This window comes from Aythya ferina, assembly GCF_964211825.1.
Source record: "Aythya ferina genome assembly, chromosome: 1".
Lineage (NCBI taxonomy): Eukaryota > Metazoa > Chordata > Aves > Anseriformes > Anatidae > Aythya > Aythya ferina.
Window position 1 is genome coordinate 33,654,307 of NC_140296.1, and position 22,056 is coordinate 33,676,362.

Here is a 22,056-nt window from a genome sequence, read left to right on the forward strand (position 1 = left end):
AATAGTTTCTTTCAATATGACCATTGTATGATCACACCTGCAAGAGTAAGTTCAGTTCTGGGAACCTCTATGTCACACATATATTAATAAATCAGAGGGAGTTCACAAAAGTGCAACAAAAATGATTAAGTGTTTGAAAGGAATGAAAGGTAAAGAAATAATCACAATGTGGCCAAGCAGTGACTAATATGGTAACAGAATATAGCATCTGAAGGAAATAAATCTGAACAAGAGTTTTGTTTGTTTGTTTGTTTGTTTTGTTTTTAAATGATGTCAGCTCAGGAAGCTAGAAAAAATAACAGAAGATTCTTAAAGGGGAAGCTGAGATTCAATCAACAAATAAGGTACTGCAGGTAGATTTCTTGTAAGTTAAAAAAAATCCCAGATGGAGCAATGAAAAACATAGTGCTTACACTACTACAGAATAATTTCATAAGTTACTTACAAATTATTAGTGATATAAAGCAGGACTCCCTTTGTTAATTCTGTAGTCCTACGCCAGCCATTTATGGAACATGATATACATGTTTAAACATCCACATTTAAATTATATATGAAGAATTTTTCTGAACACATTGTAGGAATTCTTAAGTCCACAGGCATTGTCAGCTTTGCTCTTTCTCAGTGGTCCTGGTTCCGCTAAAATCAAAAGAAACAATTCTACAACTGTCCATTGAACTTAATGGAAATCTGGAGCCCTCAAAACATACAGCCATATATTTTTTTTAAGGATGGAAAGGACCCCTGTAAGTCATGTCACCCAAACCCCTAACTTTTGCAGGGCTAAATTTGAAGTCAGGTTGCTTTGTTAGATTTGCCTTGACTAGCCAAATTGAGAGTATTTCCAGGGATGCATGTTTCACAGACTCCATTGTTCCAGTCCTTGACCACCTTCACCACATGTTCACATGTACACACACGTATGTATATATAAATAGTTTTCTTCACAGCAGCATGTGTCTGTCTGTTGTATTTCAGTCTTTCACTGACAATAGAGGAGAATCTGCCTGTCTTCTCAGTAGTCAGTATGTGGGCTTTGCTGTCTCATGTTCCATTTGTTGCTCATTGGGATTCCTTCTTTGCACAGCAGGTTCCTAGCTTGTCTTAATGATTATGTTGAGTGTGTTCCAGGTGTAAGGCTTTACATCTGATTTTCACAGCATCATAGAATTGTAAAATGGTTTGGGTTGGAAAGGACCTTATATATCAACTAGCTCCATATCCCCTGCCATGGGCAGGGACACCTTCCACTAGATCAGGTTGCTCAAAGCCCCACCCAACCTGGCCTTTAACATTTCCAGGGATGGGGCATCCACAGCTTCTCTGGTAAACCAATTGCAGTGCTTCACCTCCTGGTGAGTGAAGAATTTCTCCATAATATCTAATCTGAACGTACCCTCTTTTATTTTAAAACCATTAACCCTTGTCCTATTACTATTGTTCCTGAGAAAGAATCCCTTTCCAATTTTCTTTAGGCCCCCTTCATGTACTGGAAGACCACTATAAGGTCTTCCCAGAGCCTTCTCTTCTGTAGTCTGAACAACTCTAAGTCTCTCTCGTACTGAATTTGACTGGGTTTCTCCAAATTGACAAAATGCCACAGCTGTACACTCCAGTATATATTCTACTTCTCCCAGGTTAGTGAATCTGGCTGGGAGCTATGCATCACACAGATGTTTGCTCACCACCACCACCCTCACCCTCCACCTCCTGCCCCATGGGCTGGTGAAGAGAATTAAAAAAAAAATGGAAGCTTGTAGTTTTAGATTAAGGCAGTTTATTAGGACTGAAAAGAAAGGAAAATAATATCACTAATGATAATAGTACTACTACTAATAATGTGTACAAAACAAGTGATGCACAGTGCAATTGCTAACCACTCACTGACTGATGCCCAGCCTATCTCCAAAGAGTGGTCCCCCCACCCTCGCCAGCCCCCCCCCCATATTAATTGCTCAGCATGACACAATTTGGTACAGAATATCCCTCTGGACAGTTTGTGTCAGCTGTCCTGGTTCTGTGCCCTCCCAGCTCCTGTTGCAACCCCAGCCTTTTCACTGGCAGGACAGTGTGAGAAACTGAAAAGTGCTTGGCTTAGCATAAGCACTACTCTGCAACAATTAAGACATCAGTGTGTTATCAACTATTCTCATCCTAAATCCCAAACACAGCACCCTGCCAGCTACTAGGAGGAAAAATAACTCTATCCTAGCCAAAACCAGAACAAGGCACAGTCTGTCCCATCATCCACATTCTGCATCAGCTATAGCACCAATCTCTGCAGAATACCAATACTATTTGAGCACCAGTGGGATTTTGAATTGATGCTTCTTCCTCTTTTTACTTGGTTGTCTGGCAATATAATAAGATTTCTGTACACCTTATAGACTGCCTATCTATAACTCTCTGATTTAGCTACATGGACGTTGTGAGATATGGTCTCAAAATCATTGCTAAAATAAAGATAAATGACATCTACCACACCTCTCTTGTCTGATGGGTCAATCATTTCATCATAGAAGTTCATTAGCATGGTTACAGATGAACAATGGTTGTACTTAAGATACTGACAGTTCCAAATTATTTTTTTGTCCTTCATGATCCTGGAAACATCTACCATCAGGCATTGTTTATCTAAGACACTGAGATAGAACAGACTGGCCAGTCATCAGGGATCTCTTCTAGTCTCTGTGGTATTTTAAAATGATTGAGAGCAGGCTAAGAATGGCGTCATCCTGTTTGATGCGTCCAGTCTGATCCCAAGAACCTGGATATGTAGAGCTTGCTTTAGTGGTCACTAAAACATCCTTCATATAATTGGTGTTGTGGTACATTTGGTAATGCTTCTTTACCATTGGCTGATCCTAGGGATAAAGACTTGGGTAGTCTGACAGCAAATCTTGTCTGCTAGAGAAGTTGCTGAGTACCTCAGGCTTTTTCACATCCTACATAGTTAATGTCTACTTCACTCAGCAGCAGACCAACATTTTAATTTGCCTTCCTTTTGTTTCTCTACTTAACTGTAGAATTACTTCTTGTTCCCCTTCATATCTATCACTGTGGTGGTTTCACACTGATAGCTAATCTGCACCACTCTGCTCTCTCACTCCTCTTCAAAAGAACAGAGGGAGGAATATGATGGAAAATGGTCCATGAAAACAATTGAAAACAGGAGCAGTTTAATTATAGGAAAAGTAATAAAAATAAAATAAGAATAAAATAATAATAATTAAAAAAAAAAAGCAAATGTCATTTGGAAGCAAAAGGAGAAAACAATTATTCTGTACTTATTCTCTACCATTCTGTGATACTTCCATTAGCAAGTTATGTTTCAGCCATGTTTTGGGTCTCAATATGCATAGTGGTTGCTCAAGAAGACAGATTCTTTCAAAATGAGTGCTTCCCCCCCTTCCCTTTCTCTTTCCCCTTCCTCTGCTGTTATTGCTTAGCATGACATTTTTGGTATGGAATATCACTGGTTAGTTTAGGTCAGCTGTCCTGGTGAAGTCCTTCCTCACCTCTTGCCCACACCCCCACCTACCAGCCTTTGAGGGGGTGGTTGTAGAGACAGCCTTGATGCTGTGCCAGCTCTGCTCAGCAACAGGAAAAGTGCTGGTGGGCTTTCAACACTCTACAAGTGCAGAGCACAACTTTATATGGGCTACTGTGGGAAAAGTTAACTCCATCCCAGCTAGACCCAATTCATTGATATTCAACTGCAGATGAACTTTGGCTTCCATCATTTAAGCGAAATATGTCACACAGAATCACAGAATCCTTTAGGTTGGAAGAGACCTCCAAGATCACCTAGTCCAACCTCTGACGTAACACTAACAAGTGTACATACTTATATGTACATACTTACTGGAAGGAGTCCAATGTAGGGCCACAAAGATGATGAGGGGACTGGAGCACTCCTCCTTTGAGGAAAGTCTGAGAGTGAAGAAACTTCAGTCTGAGAAGAAGTGGCTTGGGGGGAATTCATCAATGTATATAAATACCTGAAAGGAGGGTATAAAGAAGGGCTTTTCTCAGTAGTGCCCAGTAACAGGACAAGAGGTAATGGATATGAACAAGAGGTTTCATCTAAATATCAGGAAGAAACTTCTTTACTGACACACTGTGCCCAGAGGTTGTGTGCCAAGAGTTCTTGCCCTTGGAGCATCTTCAAAGCCATCTGGACATGATCCTAGTTAACCCTGCTGCTTGAGCAAGGGGGTTGGACCAGATGACCTCCAGAGGTCCCTTCCAACCTTAGCCATTCTGTGATTCTGTAATTCTGGGTCTGGAGACCTAGGTACTGTTTTTATATTCACCCTGATTGGAATGTCCCAAGCTCTACTCTCTGTGTTCTTTTTATGATTTAGCTCCCCTAGGATTTCTCCATGGTCTCAGCTGGCCCCCTGGCACACTTCGATTTTCTTCATATTGGGATGTCCCTTTTTGTGTTTTGAAGAGATTTTCCTTGATGAAAATTTGATCCTATCACTCCTTTTCCTATTCAGGTTATCCTCCCATGGGACCTGCCTATCAGCTGAAAAAGCTGAACTTAATTCTTATATTCCCTCCTGAATCCCAAGTTCACTATTCTGCCATACAGAAACTGTACAGATGAATAGAAATTATCTCACTGACAATAAAAGAAGATAGAACATATGCATCCTGAATCATTGGAGCTAGTCTACCAGTTCTTTTTTCATTAAAAACAACAACAACAACAAAAACAAATTTGTATCAATCAAGCTGAATGATCCTATCAGGAAATAAAATGTAAAGTTTTGATATTATAATAAGATATAGTGACCTTGATTTTTTTTTGGGGGGGAGGGATATTGAATCGCAAATTAAATCTTAGGTAATAGATGGCACTTTTACTCATTGATATTCATTCAAATACGAATCATAATCAGTACTGTAAGTAAAAAAAAATAAACTACAAGTGTCATGAAAGTATCAACATGCGTTGGATAGTATTAAATATTGTAGTATTATTATAAAATATTAACTATGGTATTACAACATTTTGAATAATGTATTCACATTTAGATATCTACATAATAAAATCTCAGAAAATACAGGCCAAGAAGGTATTGAGAGGTGATCTAGTCCTTTTCCCTGCCTTAAGGCAGAATCAGGTCTCTATAATTCTGCACAGGCATTTTGCCACTTTTCTTAAAGACTTCTATGACAGAGACTCCCCCAGCAATTTATGTAATTCACTACCTTACCTTTACGTGCTTCTCCGGTGTCTACTCTGAATTTCCTGTGCTGCTTTTGAAGCTTGTTATTTCTTGTCTGATACTTTGTGAGTACAGAGGACAGTTTATTTCCTTCTTTGGGTACATGGATATCCAGTGTCATGTAACTATAAGTGCCCCATTTGCTTAAGAAAATATATAAAAGAGCAAGAGAAATGTTACAAAAATTAAACTATATGACACAAAAATACTTTTGTATTCATCATTTCATAGAGATTGGATTGTTTAAGTTGGTTTGACTCCACTTGTATTTCACAAAACTACATTCTGTGTGAGGTGTATTTCATTCTTATCTGCTACATACTTGCAAATAGGTTGTTGGATTATTTGTTGTAGATTTTTTCAGAGATTTGAAAATAGGGTGACTTATGTCTAGTTTTCTGCTATAGTTCTCCTGTGATTCATAATTCATCAGAACGAATATTGCAGCCACTTTGGTTATACTGACTTAACAAAAGTTATCTAGTTAATTTATGAATAACTGTATATATACCATCATTTTGAATATTTCCCCTGTATGTCAAACTACCTATTTATTAACCAAGGTATTTGTCATAGTACTAAATCATCCATAAGAAGTGAAAGGATTTTTTTTTTCCAGTTAAAATTCTAGAAAGAAATAAGAAAGTATTACTTTGTTGATAAATTATTGCCATCAACAAATTCTGATTGTGCTCCTGAGTGATATAGAAAATGAAATATAAGTAAAAAATATCCTCAGTTGTTTTAACTAAAACCAAAACTGAAACTAAACCAAAACCCCAAATCCAAATAGTATAATATTACAAGAATTTTTAAATTCAATTTTGTTAACAGATTTTGGCACCAGTCAAACCAATAGAAAACCACTGTGGTACATCATAATCACAGAATCACAGAATTTCTTGGTTGGAAGAGACCTCAAGATCATCAAGTCCAACCTCTGACCTAACGCTAACAGTCCCCACTAAACCATATCCCTAAGCTCTACAACTACACACAGCACTATTATTTTGTGAACTCAAATTTAGTATACGTTGTATGCCATCCTAATCCTGAAACACTGCTTAATCGTAAAAAAATAATTACTGTAGCCTGGGCTCAGTTGGAATGTTCTTTTCAATTCTTAGGATTGACTACCACCAGTCAAAACTGCTGGCATAATCCCATTCAATTTTAGGCATTCATCTGAGGAGTCCAGGTTAGGATTACCAATTTTCTACCACACGGTTCAGAGAAGCCGTTCTCTTCTCTTTGACTACAGGGTAAATGTTATTTTCTGATGTAGTAAAAGGCTAAAATTAGAATGGATGAATATAGTCCTTTAAGACATGCTTAAGCATAATTTTTAAAGTGTAATTTTTGAAGAGAATGGCTAGATTTTATGTAATATATACATATTAACTATGAGAAACAAAAGTGGAAATCTGCAATTCTGAAAGAAACCTTTGGCAAAAACTTGAAACTAATTTGACAGTAACTACAATTACAATAGTGCAACAGAGATCAGCTGTAGGCAGTATCACAAAGCTGAAAGTAAGGGAAAAACTGGGGTGGAAGGGGGGGGTGACGGGAGAGAGGGGAGAGAGAGGGAATAGATTAAAAAAAAAAAAAAAATTCCATGAAGGACTAACTTCCTTAGATGGTGAAGCAGTTTTACCTGGCTGCGCAGCTGAACTCCATCACAATTGTTCTCTTGCTCCCCCTCCTCAAATAAAAATAGGGAAAAAATATGATGGAAAGGGCTCAACGCTTGAGATGAGGACAGGGAGATCACTCAACAATTATCATCACAGGCAAAACAGATTCAGCATAGGGAGATTAATATAATTCATTGCCTACCAGTATCAGACTAGAACAATGAGGAAAGTAAAAGCCAACTAAGAACACCTTCCCCCCATCCACCCACTCCTACCTTCTTCCCCTGAGCAGCACAGGGGAACAGGCAATGGGGGCTGCGGTCAGTCCCTGATGCTTCATCTCTGCCACCCCTTCACGGTCACTCTCTGCCCCTGCTCCATGTGGGGTCCCTCCCACGGGATGTTGTTGTTCCCGAACTGATCCTGCAGGGGCTGACCACAGGCAGCTGCTCTTCAAGAACTGCTCCCACAGGGCTCCGTACCACGGGGTCCATCCGTCCCCCAGGAGCAAACTGCTCCATCACAGGTCCCCCACGGGCAGCAGCTCCCCCCAGAGCCAGTGGAGCCCATGCAGCTCCTGCATGGGCTCCACTCCAGAGGCTGCAGCTCTAGCCTGGGGCCTGCTCCTGCGGGGGCTCTCCATGGGCCGCAGCCTCCTCCAGGCCACATCCACCTGCTCCACCAGGGGCTCCTCGACGGGCTGCAGCATGGAAATCTGCTCCATGTGGGACCATGGGCTGCAGGGGGACAGGGCCCTCTCCACAGGCCTCAGCAGAACTTCTGCTGCATGCCTGGAGCACCTCCAGCCCTCCTTCTGCACTGACCTTGGGGACGGCAGGGCTGGTTCTCACTCCTCTCTCTCACAGCTGCTGTTGTACAGTACTTTTTCCCTTTCTTAAATCAGTTTTCTGAGAGGCCAAACCAGCATTGTTCACTGGCTCAGCTCTGGCCACCAGCAGGTCCCTGTCACGGCAGGTTGGAGCTGGTTCTTACCTAACATTGGGCAACTTCTGGACTCTTCACACTGAGGCCACCCCTTCAGTCCCCCCCTCCCCCCCACCAAAACCTTGACAAATAAACCCAATACAGCTGGTAAAAATTAAACAGTTTTTCGTGTTTTAATGTACATTACCCACTGGAAAAACAAAAAGAAAGGAATAAACAAAGAACAACTAACCAACCAACAACAATTATATATATATATGTATATATAGTTAGTATGTTAGAAATTCTTTCACTTTGGTTTCTGAGATACATAATAGTTCATGGGCTAACTTGGGACATGAACTATTATGTATCTCAGCTGACATAACCTTTCAACATTGTTAAAATAATTTGAGAACATTATCGTCATCTCTAAAAGAGTTAGTTTTGTTGTTGTTGTTATTGCTTGTTTGCTTGCTTACTTGTTTTTATTTTTCTGAATGTTTTTGCATTCAGAAGACTGTTGCCAGCAGGTCAAGGGAGGTGATCCTACCCCTCTACTCACAGAATCACAGAATCATCGAGGTTGAAAGAGACCTCAAGCTCACTGAGTCCAACCTCTGACCTAACACTAACAAGTCCTCCACTAAATTGTATCACTAAGCTCTAAATCTAAATGCCTTTCAAAGACCTCCAGGGATGGTGACTCAACCACTTCCCTGGGCAGCCCATTCCAATGCCTAACAACCCTTTCGGTAAAGAATTTCTTCCTAATATTCCTAAACCTCCCGTGGCACAGCTTTAGCCCATTCCCCCTCATCCTGTCACCAGACACGTGGGAGAACAGACCAACCCCCACCTAGCTGCAGTCTCTTTTAAGGTACCTGTAGAGTGCGATAAGGTTGCCCCCGAGCCTCCTTTTCTCCAGGCTGAACAATCCCAGCTCCCTCAGCTGCTCCTGGTAAGATTTGTTCTCCAGACCCCTCACCAGCTTTGTTGCCCTTCTCTGGGCCACACCTTGAGTATTGTATCTAGTTCTGGGCTCCCCAGTACAAGAGGGACATAGAACTACTGGAGCGAGTCCAGGAGTGGGCTACAAAGATGATTAGGGAACTGGAGCACCTGACATATGAGAACAGGCTGAAAAAAATGGGCCTGTTTAGCCTTGAAAAGAGAAGACTAAGGGAGACCTCACTCTTTCAGTTGTGCTCAGCAAGAGGATGAGAGACAATAGGCACAAACTGAAGCACTGGTGGTTCTGGCTGAATATGAGGAGGCACTTCTTTACTGTGAGGGTAAATGAGCACTGGAAGAGGTTCCCCGGAGAGGTTGTGGATTTCCTTCTCTGGAGATATTCAAAACCTGCCTGGATGCCATCCTGCGTAATGTGCTCTAGGTGATTCTTCTCACAAGGGGGTTGGACTGGATGATTTTCAGAGGTCCCTTCCAACCTCTGCCGTTCTGTGATTCTGTGACTGATACTTATACCGACAGGCTCATTTTAGTTTTCCAGTGAGAATCTTAGTGATAGACTAAGAAATGGAACTTTGTTGACATGTACAAGTTCTCATTATATTATGCATGAAGAAAGGGTTTGGATTAGTTTTTATATCATCTAATTTTGCATTTTGTGTTTTCATATTCATCAGCTGTCTGCTTCTATTTATAAAACTGGCCTGTATATGACCCTGCTCAAACTTTTAAAATAGTTTTTTGTTGTTGTTGTTGTTTGTTTGTTTGTTTTATGAACAGGAAAATAAACCTAGCAATGGAATGAATGTTCTAGACATGCTTATTTCAGACAGTCATCCCATGAAATGTTCAGAGGATATTGGTGTGAACAATATGTTATGTCCTTTTTTTTTTTTTTTTTTTTTTTTTTTTTTTCCTTTAATGTACAAGAATCTACAAATTCTCTGGAGGTCAGTCTGGCAATACTACATTTATTTAAACTCTATCAACCATTGAAGAAATGAAATGAACAATAGCAGCACTCTGTAGTATTTACAAATACTTTTACAGGAGGTCATTGAACCTATGAACCCATTGTACATGCCAATTTTTTGTGTTCATTAAATAGAAAAAGTATGTGTAACTATGAACTGCAAACCTTATTTGGAAAACACATAACTTAGGAGCATCAAAAAAACAACTGGGGTCATCTTTAGAGCAGATTTCATAGTTGCCTATGAGTGTTTTGCTGCTTTTAAATGGACTTTAAACGGATCTTAATCCTATTTTTTATTTTGGCTAACAACTGTATTCAGCTTCAAAAAGCTGAAGGCCCACTAAAAAATGCCTACCAGAACCATTAGGTCTAGAAAAAGTGATGTTTCTGTAGCTGTGTAGGAGACTTCTTTCAAACATTTGATTACTAAATTTTGGTCACTTCTCTTTACTCTGTGATTCTTCCAAGATAGTAGGTTTGTATGACTATCTTCAACTCTGAGTTTGCAATTCATATGCTACAGAAGAGACACAATACGGGAAAAAAGTGTAAGTCAAGTGGAAAATACAGGTCTTTGTGAATTTTGTGAATGCAATTGGAGTTTATTACCCATACACACTGCCAATTCAAAATGATTTACACATTGTCCTAGCCTAGGAAAAGGTAATTCCCTGTTCCGAGTAATGAAATCCAACATTAACTAAATATATTGGATATCACAGTCACTAAGATGTGCATGTGAACTTTCAGAAATTGTGCTGGATGTAGACACAGGTCTGTTTCACTTCTCTGAAAACAGGTATAACAAGGAAGGGTAATCTAATTCTATATAGAAAATAGTTCTCCAGGTTCTTTTTCATTGCTAATGAAAACTAGATAAAACTAGATAAAACTAGATATCTTGATAGTAGTCTATCACAGTGTTGGCGCGATGTTATTGTTAATTACTTAATTACTTTGGAATTTCACAGAAGTGTGTTTTAAACTGATTTAAAAAAAGGAGAAGAACTCTTTGCCATATAAGATGAAAAGATATGATAATCTATAGCAAAACCTTGTCCACGGGTATGAAAATTGTTTCCTAATGCAATTTAGAAAATATGAATTGGCACCATTTTTATACAGACCTTATTTCCTCTGCTGGTCTTTAGACATAGTCTAGACTGATTTTCGAGATGTGGCTCCCTGCCATCCAACAGCTGCTAATTTTTATGTCTTTTTTTTTTTTTTTTTTTTTTTTTAAATATTTAAGGTGTGCTTTATTGATAGGAAAGGCTTTGCTCTGTATAATTAACAGCTAATTTCCTCTCGCAAAAAAAGAAATATATATATATATATATATATTAAAAAAAAAAAAGCTCTGTGCTCAGTTCTTTTCTGAAAGAAACTCAGTAAGAAGTCAAAGACACTTGTGGAAGCTATCAGAGCATAAACTTGAGGCAGTTTGGTATTTTACATATCTTATACTAATAATTAAAGAAAAAAAATCAATAGCAAACTCCAAACATTCTATTTAGATATCAGAGTTGGATGTTTTTAGAGTAATGTTACACAGAATATGTCTCATCATATATAGGTTGTAAACAAAACAAAACAAAAAACAAAGACCAAAACGAAAACATGATGATGATGATGATGATGATGATGATAATAATAAAGTCAAAGCCTGAAAGTTCTGTTCTGACAGATGAAGCTTGAGAAAATGCATAACATAAACCACTGCACTTGACTTTTCGTATTAATACTGGGACATTTTATGATGAACTCCTATTTAAGTATTCTAGCCAAGTCTGAAGAAATTATTGACCAGCTTTAACTGATGACATGCCCATAAAGTCATCAACAAATATTGGTGTCTAATTCTTAAGTGCATGTGGACGCCAGAGATAATGGATTATAGGGCAGTGGCCTTGATAGATAAGATTTTTAATGTTTATTTAGATGTTAGATGCTTTCTTAAATAATCTAATTTCTTTCTCTCACTCTCTCTTTTTTTTTTTTTTTTTTTAAAAAAAAAAAACACTTTAAATGCTTAGCATTAATAAGGTATTGTTGATATTGTTTTGAATTTACCTAGGGAATTTTGGGACATAAAGGTTGCACCAAGACTGGTAAATGTTTTTTTTCTTGGAGCTCTGTATGTGGATATCTTCTAACATTCACGTAGCTCTGCTCATGGAACCCTGAAATAGCCTAACTGCACAATTATTTTCCCTCTCAGCACACACAGAAACAATGTGATTTGTGATAACACTAAGCCAAAAAAGCAAAACAACAGCATGTGAACATCTTCTTCTAAATAGTATTTTCCTATGATATTGATGTGAATTTTTCCACCTATAGTTTCCTCTCAAAATCACAAGGTCTCTAATAAAATTTTAAGCCAGCTTCAACAACTTTTTTTCCCCTACTGCTTACTAGGGTTTGTCAGGAAGTTTAGAGAACTGTAATTACAGGAAAATAGTGTTCTATTAGTATTGTATGTTGGAAAATAGCAATGCTAATGCTCAGCCTGGAATGTTTTCAACAAAGTTCCAGTGGTTCAGACCTCTCATCTTTACTCTTGTAACAATTATGGATAAATTATTAAAAAAAAAAAAAAAAAAGTATTTTTGAGCCTCCTGAGAAGCAGACTAATAGAAAACAAAAGTAGTAAAATCAGTATCTTTACCAAGGGCCTCCTTAGGAATACATCATAAAAATAATTCAGTCTAACTGACTTAGCAGGGAATTTTCACCAAATCTCCATCCTCAATAAAATCTCTGACAATCCCATGGTCGTTCTTCAGGAAGAATATAATATGTTACATAGGTCAATCACACAGTCACTGTGCCTTGTGTGTGTCAGTGATGATCTGACTGACAGTTGGTGACATATTGTACATCCATTGGGACAGAAGAATGCTCACACAGGGGATGCTGATAACCTTTCCTATGGTTGTCTCTATAAATAAGAACCACATATAAAGGAATTATATTGATTAGACTAATGACAAAGCTGATGATGTATTGTAATCTCCTTGAAGAGCTCATTCAGAGCTCTTCTGCTGATCATTTAAAATTATTCACTAATCTAGAATTAACAGGAGCCTTTTCTTCTGCTGCTATTTTATTATTTTATTTTATTTTATTTTATTTTATTTTATTTTATTTTATTTTATTTTATTTTATTTTATTAATTTAATTTAATTTAATTTAATTTAATTTAATTTAATTTATATTTTCTTTTATTTATTGATTTCCTTTTTTTTTATTTATTTCCTTTTTTCTTTTTTTTTCATTGCAACATGTGCACAAACCTGTATGATGGAGATGATGACTGATGATCATGACAGTAATGATAATGGCTGCTTGATTTTTTTCGTATGCTCTTATTCACTAGTCCTATATACTGAAAGAATACAGTATGCACCATGACTTGAAATTTCTGAGATGATTCTTTTTTTCCACCTGAAAATACATTTCATCTGCATTTCAGATCTCATGTCCATTCTTTAGAGAACTTCAAATTAGAAAGGAAATATCATGGCTATTTTTAGTTTTAACCAAATATTTAAAATAATTGACATTTGAGAAATGAGAAAAGTCTCTTCTATATGTTGCACATTCCTTTATTAATCTACATACCATTACTGATGAATCAAAGGAATTCTAACAAAAGTGTAGTTATGTTTTGCATATTACAATGGAATCTACAAGATGTTTTTTTTTTTTTCATAACAGGACAAGATAAAATAAAACAGTTTCCTAGAAAATAAAAGTTACATATTAAATATTTATTTTTAATCACTGTCACTGTATACTGCACAATGATGAGAATTCTGAATTGTGGACTCTTAAGGGTTAGGAACAGTTCTTATCTCTCATAAGCTTTGTTGTTTTGAGAGGCTGGGAAGGTATTGATTTTTAAAACATCCAACAAATTCAACAGTCAACCAGTCATCGGTCACTGTTTACTGTCAGAGATTCTGTACTTAGACATATAATAGCATAGGATTCATTTTCTTTTTGATGGTTAAACACAGGTAATAAAGGTTAGAAAGTACCAGAGATCTCAGTATGTATTGAATAATCATGTAATAGAGTTAGAACTTAATAAGTTGAGTTGACCTTGAAATGAAGAACAGCAGAAGAGACATAGGATCAGTCTTTTTTGACACAAAAAGGGAAATGAACTTCAGGTCATTCCTACTTCCTTGTACTACTTTCCCACTGGCCATTATCCTGGAGGTGTTGTGCTTGAGAGATTTCAAGAGATTTCATCAACAATACTTTATCATTACTACGGGGCAATTCAGAGAACCACATTAACATTGGCCTCAGAGGAATTTTTCCACATGTCATCCCAGCCAGAGGCTAAAGAGCTATAAGAGAAGTTATGGAGGGAAGCTAATTAGAAAAGGGAAAGGAGGATGGAACACAGTATAAATATAAAAAATAAAAATAGAAATCTATTATTCTCAAAGCTGTAATGGTATATGTCCTTGTGTGTATTTCTAGTTCCTTTCCTCTGATGCCCTGTGACATTCTCACATTTTGAGTTACATTACATATTCAATCAGACAGCAAGCTTGGAGGAATATTATGGAATCTTTTTTTTTTTTTTTTTTTTTTTTTCAGAAATGAAATTCTATAGCATAACTTTTTCATGAAGGTCATCGCTACAAGCTAAAAGTTGGAGACACATAGTATGTGCATTTATTTAAGATGCACAGGTGTCATAAATCATACCATTCAAAACATTTGTGTCTTGAATCTTTCACATTTAGTTATGAAGTGGAGAAGTTTCAGGACATTATCTGAAAGTTTGTGTCTTTATGGAAAGTCTTTCACACATCCTCCTCTTTCCCTGACAATTAGACTCTGATAAAACAAACAAACAAATAAACAACAACAACAAAACATTGTTTTGTTTGTGGGTTTGTTTTTTGAATGTTTGTTTTGCTTTCTATTTTTTATTTGTTTTTACTATAGATTTCATCAGCTTTCCAGTATATTCTGATAAATTTCTTTAGCACAACCTTTCAACATAGCTCACATTGATATGCATTCATACTTTGAATGCAATTATCTTAGTTCAGGAAACTACAGCTGAACTTGTCATCCAAGTCTTCTTTTGTATTCAGAGACAAAACCAGGCACTCTTAGAACACAATTCATTTGACTTGTTCTACAATTTTATATTAAGATGATAGCAAGTATTTCTCTCCTATTGTCATGATTTTGGCTGGGACAGAATTAATTGCCTTCATAGAGGTTGACACAATGCTGTGTTGTGGATTTTTATGAAAATAGCGTTGATAATAACAGTTGTATCAACAGATGTGTATCAATGTTTTTAGTCATTGCAGACACCAGGACTCTTCTGCTTTTCATGCTGGCCTGACAGGCTGTGGGTGCACAAGAATCTGGAAGGAACACAGCCAGGGCAAGTGACCCAGACTGAGCAAATGGATGTTCCATACCATATGTTATGCTTAGCAATAAAAGCTGGGGTAAAGAACAAAGAAGGAGGGGGATGTTTGGAGCGATATTTGTCTTCCCCCCCCCCCCCAAAAAAAAAAAAAAGCAACAAAAAAACAAACCACATTACAAATGATGAGCCTACTTTCCTAGAAGTAGACGAACATCTCCCTGCCAATGTGAAGTAGCAAATGAATTCCTTGTTTTGGATTGCTTGTGTATAAAGCCTTTGCTTTACTTGGTAAATTCTCCTTATCTCAACCCATTCGTTTTCCCACCTTTACCTTTCTGATTCTCTCCCCCATACCACCTGGGGGGAGTGAGTGAACAGCTGTGTGGTACTTAGCCTCCTGCTAGGGTTAAACTACAGTGCCCATAATTAGTGAATCTCGGTAGGTCAAGCTGCTTACAGGAAGAAGTGATGATATCAGTGCTGAAGATGTCTATATTTCATTGTGTGTAACCAATCCTTAAAGACCGGATAATTTCATCATCTTGTTTTCTCAGAGAAGAACTAGGTGAGCAGAATCTAAGTGAACTTTTCTCTCTCTCTCTTTTTTTTTTATTTTTTTGGATGTAGACCTCCATAAATTCACATTCTCCAGCTTTCCTCTTGCTTTTGAAATGTTTTTTTTTCACCTCTACACTACTCACATTGGCAATAATTTCTGAAACTGTGCAGTTTGGAACCTGTCACTTATGAAATGGGCTCAATACAGCTGTTAAGATATAGCACTGATCATCTTATGATGCTGAGCAAAATGGAAGCCTTGTGGATCATCGCTGCCTTTAAGATTTGCTCCCCTGATAGCTATTCAAGAAACTTAGCTGGTTTCAGGGTTTACTTCTTTATGAATAGTGTTTCATTATTAGCTGGAATTTGAATAGCTACTAATGAGTTTTCTGCTTATGACTCTAACCAACATTTCTAGCAGGAACATGAGTCTTATTCTACCTAGTGAGAGTGTGGTTTGTACATTTTTAATTTTTTAAATCTCCTGTGGAGATCTGTACTATAAAAATGAATAAAATAATCTTTTAAAAATTCCTAAAATACTCTTATTCATGTGCTGTCTGCTGTGATAAAAAAGGTGGTAGGTGCTTAATAAAATGACTGACAGGCAATATAATGCAAGTTGCTAGTAGAAGCGCTGGTTCTGTAGCACATACTTCAGTTCAGCCTAAGTCTTGTATCTGTGAAGAATGATAATTAAAGAAGAACAAATACTAGATATTTAAAATTCCAGTTCACTGAGAATGAACAGACATACCGCTGTACTTTTTTTTTTATTAATTCCTTTCTTCTCTCAGTAGTACTTTTAAAGTTTCTGCGTATTATATATTCTGTTACCCATAAGCTGGAGTACCTTGTGTGAAGACATTATCCATTTTCTAAAGTTTAAGTTGTGTTAACATATGACTTTCTTTCTCTGTTGCCTGTAGAATAGCATTTAAATGAGGTACTTTTTTTAATGTCATAAATAAATTCTTCTGCTGCTGTAACTGTATAAATATGTAAAAAGACAGAAATTTCTGAAAAGACAGAAAACTGTTTAGGACATTAAAAGTCTTCTGTAGATTTTTGTTTATTTGTTTTTTACACTTAAAGTAAAAAATATAAACTTTACAGCATAATTATTTCCCTTCAAATTTAAGTTAGACTCAGAGATTGTTAAAGAACTAGTTCAGTGGTCTGGGAAGTCACATGATTCTTAAGTTAAAGCAAAAATCTGTGTAGATATGCATGTGGATGTGGATGTGCATTTGTATATACAGGTTGAAAACCTAAAACCTTTCTGTTTGTACCTGGTGACCATTTGGATGTAGATTATCAAGCACTGAAAGACCTAGCATAGGAATTGTTGTTGTCATTGGTTTTCTTTTTCATCTACATTATCTTTTTAAAAAGCAGTCCTGCTCTATGTAATAAAGATGGTTCTCACACAAAATTGTTTGGCAAGCTTCACCAGTTATCCAAACTTTACTCCTTCAAATGAGTACCAATCACACTATTTTGGTAGAAAATTACATCTGAACAAAAGGAATTGACCTCAGACAAAGACCAGATGACTCTTGTCTCTCAGGTAAAGCTGGAGGTGTTCAAGGTACCATCTGTATTCACGAAGTATTTTGTATTTACAGTAAAAAGTGTTCTGTATTTACAAAGTACTGCCACTGAAAGAACAGTAAGACTGGTAATTTTACAGGTATTTGTGCTGTGCCACTATTTTCCAATTGTTGGCTTGAACTAATCAGAAATTCTAAGTGGAAGAAGAAATCTACACCCTTCCAAGCCAAAATGACAGATGACACCAAGTTGGGTGGGAGTGTTGATCTCCTTGAGGGTAGAAAGGCTCTGCGAACTGATCTGGATAGACTAGATTGATGGATTTCATCCAATCACATAACATTCAACAAGGCTAAATGCCAGGTGCTGCACTTGGGTCATAACAGCCCCATGCAGTGGTATAGCTTTGGGGAAGAGTGGCTGGAAAGTTGCCCAGTAAAGTTGTCCTTTACTAAAGGACCTGAGGGTGTTGGTTGACAGCATGCTGAACAAGAGCCGGTGGTGTGTCCGGATGGTCAAGAACGCCAATACTACCCTAGCTTGTGTCTGAAATAGTGTGTCCAAGAGGACTAGAGGACAGATTGCCTCTTTGTATTCAGTGCTGGTGAAACCACACCTTAAGTCAGTTTTGGGCCTCTCACTACAAGCAGATAATGCAGTATATTGAGTTGCTTGAGTGCAGAGAACAGCAACAAAGCTCTTGGGTGAAGGGACTAACAAATGTATGGACATGGCATTAAGATACATGGTTTACTTACGGGACACGGTAGGTTGGACTTGATCTTGATCTTGAAGGTCTTTTCAAACGTAAATGATTCTATTTTATAAATATTACTGCATGTCTTTTGACAATTCTGTTCAACTTCATCTTTGTATCCACCACCAGAAAGGAATAGTAAGGTAAACTTCTTCCAAGCAATCTAATAAAAAGTATACTGAGATTACACTAGGCAGGGGAATTTTAAAGCAACTTTGTACCCTTTTATTGATGGATCAGTATATAATTTTCAAAAGCAGACAATTTAATAGAACATCTTTAGTCTACATGTGTATATTTAGACATAGAAAATAGAGCTTTATTTTTCTGTTAAGAAAAAAAAAAAAAAAGACTTGTGATCAAATCTTAATCTATTTAAACATCCACTTTTATGAAATAAGTCACTGTTTAACGTCCATAACCTTTTTCAGAATGTATGTATGTATGATGAATCTCTGGCAGCGCAGCAAACACTCAGATGCATTGGTAAAGCACAGAGCAAGTGATATCATCATGTGGCTCATACCAATCAAATATTATTTAAAGTATAATAAATCAGAATAAAACTACATGTCAGGCATTCAAAGTTTACGAGCAATAGAATTGCAGTACAAAGTCATTGGCAGAAGGAGAAAATCACTACTGCAATCATGCTGCAATTATCCAGTTCTAGACTTCTTTATATGAAAAGTGGAATTGTAACACTTTAATGAAACACTGATAATAATTGTAAGCTTGTATCTTTGACGTCTTCAGATTTGACTTTGCTAGGATGTTGTTTAGAGGCCAAAAGAACAAAATTAACAAGTGACTAAAAGCCGCCTTATGTTACTGTATCAGAAAACATCTGTCAGAATGTCTAAATCTATATCATTTAGTCAGAGTGAAATCATCAGTGTGCAGAGTATAGCAAAAATGTCTCAATTATTTTATTTCTTCATTTTCAGGGTTATTAATAGTACTTAAGCATAGGCAACTGACATGGGAATTTCCAATAAGAATACTTCAATAATGCTTTTTCTCTGAACCACCCTCTGGAAGGGTTTCTCCCTCTCTTCCCCCATTTTTCTCCCTCTCTCCTTTTCCTTCCCTCTCCTTCTTTCTCTTTGTATTTTATATTTTTCTCTCCTTCATTCTCTTTCTCTCCTTCCTCCTGGGTAATATTGGGCAGCAAGGAGACTTTCAAGGACATTGTGAATATTCCACTTTTCATGAAGATATAGAAAATATATGTTTAGATTAATAGCATTAACTAAAGTAGACTGAGGTACCGCACAAGGCGCATATGTATTCTTCATGCAAATAGAAGAGCTTAGTATTTCTGATTACCGTTTCATAATCAGGGAAAAATGGGCTCCTTCTCCAACAGAAAGTACCTTATTAATGAATTATGTCTGTTTGGTTATGTGGAGAGTTGGACCAAAACCAAGTAAAATGCTGAGGGTTAATTTTTATCCTAAATCCCTGAAGCTTAAGATGGTGCAAAATTCATTACTTTAAAATATTGTAATTTGTACCTTTCTCTCAAGTGTGTAAACTAATATCCAAGAAGAAGAATCTGTAAATGAGTTCATGAGAAGTCAAGAGACCTATTATGTAAGAAACCACAAAATGATTTTTGAAGGCATAAAAGCCCTTAAATGTACTGTAAATTTGTTATAAATACTGTCTGGTTGATCTTGCAGTCTTTTGGCAGGCAAATTTCTCCTTGATGCCAATGGGAGTTTTGCCATTATCAGAATTTCAAAGATGAGATTGTTTATAAACACCCTAGTAGTCTAAAACATTACATTTTATTATCTCCATGAGGGCTATATTCCTAATAAAGTTAATAATAGTGAATAAATTTGTTCCTGCCTTACAGCTCTGAGAAAACTAATACAGATATAAGATCATATCTAAGCTTTACTTAAGTTTATAAGTAAGCAACTGGGTACAGTCATTGTGCCTTGCTGATTCATTGTCTGCCACATGCCTTTCTAGCTGACTGTGAGTATATGGGTGTGTTTGGTTCTGTGATAAATACAGCTGTATGACTTGGAAATGTGTAATTTACAAACTTACCTTAGAAAATTTGACTTGTTAATAGAGTGACTGTTTTTCTTTGCTTTGTTTTAGGGTAACTCAGCTTCTGTGAAGTCTCTAACAAGCTATTTGATGAATAGAAGACTTTCACAAGGATTTTTGCTTCATGTTAAAACTTGCCATGTTCCAAACAACATCTTAAAACCCATGAGGCATAGGAGAACAATTGTGTTGTAAATGTATCTTAATATGTCATTCCCTGTCCCCTGCTGCTAAGCAAAAATGATGTTTCCATGCTTACTATGAATTTCTGTGCTTATAAAGGACTGTGTCTCTTATTTAGCTGTTAACTGAAACTATTTTCTATATTTGTTAAGTTAAAAATAAAGCTGTAGTAGAAGCTAAACATTAAGGACTAAACCTAAAGGACATTAAATTTACAAGAGCCCACAGACTCCATGGTTCTGGTTGGAAATGTATTACTTGGTCAGCTTAGATTTTTTTTCTTTAATGATTTTATTATTCTACGTTAGGACAAATTTCCTTGTTAAGCATGGTGAATTAACAGACATCAAACTGGGTAAATAGCTTGTCAATGTACTGTATAATGGCAAACATTTGAAGTACTTACAGTAACCAATCCTATTGCACAGCAATCTCCCCGCATCTCATTTCCTAGTCACTTCAAATACTGTCACACAGAATACTTCTCCACAAAACCTCATTTCCCAGTTCTATGTAGCTAGTGTGAAATGAGCCACTTACCCTCAAAAATAACCACTGAAGGTTGTCAGAAGGCAGTTTGATCAGCTACCAATTCTCTATCTGCTGTAATAAAGTGGCAATGCTGTCATTCCAAACCAGCCTCTACAGAATACAGTTTCTCCTCCTAGGCCAGCTCCAAACAAATATTCCACTGTGGCTCTGAGAGACTTCTGATATAGTATTTTCTTCCCTTTGGTTTGCATGTGGGGAGGAAAACAAACAAAAAAAACACTAAAGCTATTACTCATTTTTGTGGAATATTGAAAACATCTATCACAACATATATCTGAATGTATTATCATCCTGCTGAAATGCTGTTGTGTTTTTTGTTGGTGTTGTTAGTTTATTTGTTTTTGTGATGGTTATAAATTATTGATTGTAGTATAATTCTTCTATGTGGTATCAATTTCTACCTGTGCTTACAAATGAAAACTCTGTGCTGTTTTTCCCCACATTCAATCATTGGAATAAGGCCTCCATGACTTAAAAGTGGTTACATTTTATCCCTTCTGTGTTGCAGATGAAAATGTATGCATTACCTATACATATTAAATTCCTTTACAAATATAAATATGTAAGCACACACACAAGGTGTTCCTACATTGTCTGTGCCAAACTTGCACTAATTTTGTCTGCGACATTGAATACATATTAATCATCAATGAAAGGATAATACAAGTTCTCTGAATCTCCAGAGTCCCTTTTATTGGTTGTTTCTCATGGACCATGTCCTTGGTTCTTCAAAACAGGAGACACTGAAAAGAAAACATTGGCCAAAACCTGTTCATATAAATTTCATAGTCGAATTGAAAATAAGATTGTTGGTTTCTTGGAAGAAAGAACTTTTCTAAGAGAATTGTTTTCTAAAGAGGAAAACAGAGACAATCTGTCATAGAGTGATCCAACACTCTATGTGAGTAAAGAGCCCTCTCTATGTGAGTAAAGAGCCCTTCAGAGCCACCAGAGGTCTGTTCTGATGCCTATATTTCTTAGATTGTTCCGTTATGATGCAATATCTGTAGATAACTGTACAATAATCAAAACAAGGTATTCAGTATATTTCAGAAATCGTAGCTTGTTTGTAAAGTCCAGGAAAAGTGAGTTTGCTCAGCAATACACTGTTGAGTTAGTGTTTTTAATGACTCTGAGATCTGTTGTTCCTTTCTGACACCCCTATCTAAAAAGGTCTCTCAAGTGGATATTAAGCTATGAAGTCTTCTGATTCTATG

At 36.8% G+C, this 22,056-nt stretch overlaps 1 long non-coding RNA gene across 1 annotated transcript; it reads left to right on the forward strand.

Annotated features, from left to right (window-relative positions):
* The first annotated feature begins 15,592 nt into the window (after positions 1-15,592).
* LOC311430391 lies at positions 15,593-21,515 on the forward strand. The gene is made up of 2 exons (XR_014688760.1): positions 15,593-15,730; positions 20,156-21,515. It is a non-coding gene; the product is annotated as an uncharacterized lncRNA (long non-coding RNA).
* The last annotated feature ends 541 nt before the right edge of the window (positions 21,516-22,056 follow it).